At 42.9% G+C, this 3,114-nt stretch overlaps 1 protein-coding gene across 4 annotated transcripts in view; it reads right to left on the bottom strand.

Annotated features, from left to right (window-relative positions):
* Positions 1 to 3,114, bottom strand: part of LOC106805728 (OTU domain-containing protein 3-like) — a 25,274-nt gene that overhangs the window by 9,572 nt on the left and 12,588 nt on the right. The gene's annotated exons all lie outside the window — the stretch shown is intronic.

The following is a 3,114-nucleotide window of genomic DNA, read 5'->3' as shown; positions in this document are numbered from 1 at the left end:
CTGAACTAGGATTCTATATAGCCAGAACATACGCTGACTGCGTTACTATTAATACTTCATCCCCCTTTGAAAGTTTTTTTATTGATCAGCAATATCGATATATATATAGTATCAGTAGGTAGTATAGTATCAGTATATATATAGGATCAGTACTTTCAGTAATAGCAACACTATTGCAATACCCCAATTAGTGTCCCCTACTCATTTGACGCTCTGTGCCCCTTAGTTGACGTCTGGTTTTCTCTTCCGTAAATTTCTACTGGCCGGTGTGGAGCATTTTTCCCGGTACACCTCATTTTTCTATTGAAGGTTGACGGCTCATTGTATCGGCTGACGTGTTTTCGACAGTAATACATTGGAGACTGCCCTGAACCACAGATGACGTGGATGCGTGCGCCGCACTACGAGATAACGTAGTGGCAGGAATGCTGCCATGCCACCGGCGAATACAGGAGCGAAGGTAGGAGTAACGATGTCTGCGACAACACGGTGAAGGTAAGGCTAACTTAGCCTAATAGTATATATATATATATATATAATATATTATATATATATATATATATATACATATATATATATATATAATTATAAAGAGGATCGACTTTGAGCACTGTAGATGTTTGTCATATCCCTGGAGCACCCAGAAGAAGAAGAAGAAGAAGAAGAAGAAGAAGAAGAAGAAGAAAGGAAAGAAAGAACAAGAAAAAAGAGAGGAAAGCAGCAATAGCAGCAGAGGACTAAAACGGGAGAATCAGAAGGAGAAAACGAAGAAAAAAGACTAAGAAGACGACGATGGGAGAGTAAAGGCAAAAGTGAGCGATAATATGCTGCCTATACTAGGAGTAGGAACGCTAGCGCTGGCAACCTGTGCTAGACAAGTAAGTTTCTGTGGCAGTAATAAGATGTGGCAGGCGTTCCAGAGTAAACTTGCTGCTGCACTGTGCGAGCGTTTATAATAACGTGGGTGTCATTGTGAATAATTCCACTGGAATGCTCCGGCCTATGTGTCTTTCAATGCTGTGCTATTATAAGTGACGTGCCTCTTTCCAGAGAATTAGTCTCCGGAGTCTCTATTGACTTTTCCTTTGGTATAAATAGACCGGAAGATAAATACCACGTTGGACATATAGCGCATATATATACACACACACGCACGCACGCACGCACGCACGCACGCACGCACGCACGCACGCACGCACGCACACACACACACACACACACACACACACACACACACACACACACACACACATATATATATATAAAAAAAAACTGGCTACGGGCCTGAAATTAATATGTTAATATGTACATATATATAATAACAAATAGCGGTATTAACAAGAGGCAATAATTTAAATTCGCTATATATCAATAATCCGCTATAAAAAAATCTTTCTCATACGTAAAGATAATAATTATTTTGACCCATTCAACTCGCTACAATAGAGAACAGCTCTCGCATTATGACAATTCCTCCCACATATATAACAAGTGTTAATTATGATCCCCTCGATCAACACACCATAAACGATCTCAGGCACATCAGGGTCAATCAGCTTATCACGGACATGGTAAACTGACAATGCGTGATCGGTGTGCTAATCCAGCGAGCGAGCTACGCGCCTCCAACACCAGTAGTAGCTTGCCATGGCCCCATGACCCCTCCGGCGGTCACCCCGACAGCAGGTAGCACCCACCGCTGCCTGCATAGTACGGCTTTAACTAATGATGAGCTGTCCCGCAGTAAATCCGCGCTCGTTTCTCAGGAGGCGAACATTCCACCGCACCTCTGCACAGACGCGGAGGCCACACGTACAGAGACGGACGCACAGATATACAGACGTGTGCGTGGTCAAGCACGCATTGCAGTGTCGCTGTCCGTGACACGCCTAGCTTACAAGAATGTGAAACACGCGCCGTGAGCTGGTATTCTCAACCCTAGTAGTTAGTTTCACCGCAACACCACCAACCATAAGCTGTGAACCGGCCGACAACCTAGTCATGCATTTCAGCTGAACGCAAAAATTCTGTTTACACGAACCCTGCCAAAATCAACTATAAACAACTTACGTGAAGTGAATACCAGTGAAAAAACGTCATGACGCAAGGTGCAATCGATCCGCTACGAATCTCGCAATTCTACTGACAATCGGCTTGGGAATGAAGAGAACAATGATGAACAAACATGACAAGAATCTAACGTTGATATCAAATCCGGTGTTTATCTGACGATCGCTATCACCAACGTGATCATTAGTATCATCAGCAATATCACCAGCATCCCCCATTGCAATCAGAAGTAAAGTGTCTACGAGAAAAGCCCAAAGTATGTAATTCCTCACTGCTACTCTTATCTTGCGAATTCACTGGCCATATATTTTGGCACAGAAATGTCAAGGTAAACACCGCCGCCAACCATAATCCATGATGGCGAGTGACAATAAATCAGGCCCTCGCACGGCCACACAGGAATCTGTTCGCAGCCGGCACATGTTAGCGTGACAAAACCCATCCCTTCTGTGAAAGCCCTGCACATATTAGCCGTGGCAAAGATTATATGCCTCTCTGAATAAGGACGGTGCAGTTTTCCGCGGCAAGAATGCATGCACCTGAAAGCAAGTGGCACTTATCCCTGTAGCAGCAACAGCCGCACACGCCCATCCCCACACACAACGAAACATAGTTACTGTTAAACGCGCGAAGTAAAATGTAACAACCAATGGACACATGCGAGTGCTAATGCATTTTTTATAATTTCCGTCTTTTGTTAACATTAACCAACAACAACCCAACTACATATTGCTTAGCCTATATTCGTAATGATAGTAGTTCTACATCAGCAAAACCTAGCAAACACGAAGGCAAGTCAACTCTCTCGGGTTAAGGATACTCTCCACGTTGTGCACGGGTATTGCTCTAGTGAAGATTAAACGTTTATTGGCGAATGAATCGAATCAATCACTTGTTTTATTTATAGAGGAGATATATCTCTATGCTCAAGCCAAAAAATTGTATGAAATTTCCATCACCTATAGGCCTACCTAACCTTGAATTTTTATGTAAAAATGGTATTTTGGATATTTCTCAACTACCAGAAAGAGTGAGAATACAAAA

This window comes from Priapulus caudatus, unplaced genomic scaffold (assembly GCF_000485595.1).
Source record: "Priapulus caudatus unplaced genomic scaffold, Priapulus_caudatus-5.0.1 Scaffold125, whole genome shotgun sequence".
Lineage (NCBI taxonomy): Eukaryota > Metazoa > Priapulida > Priapulimorpha > Priapulimorphida > Priapulidae > Priapulus > Priapulus caudatus.
Note: the sequence above shows the minus strand (reverse complement) of the source record. Positions and strands in the feature narration are given on the sequence as shown.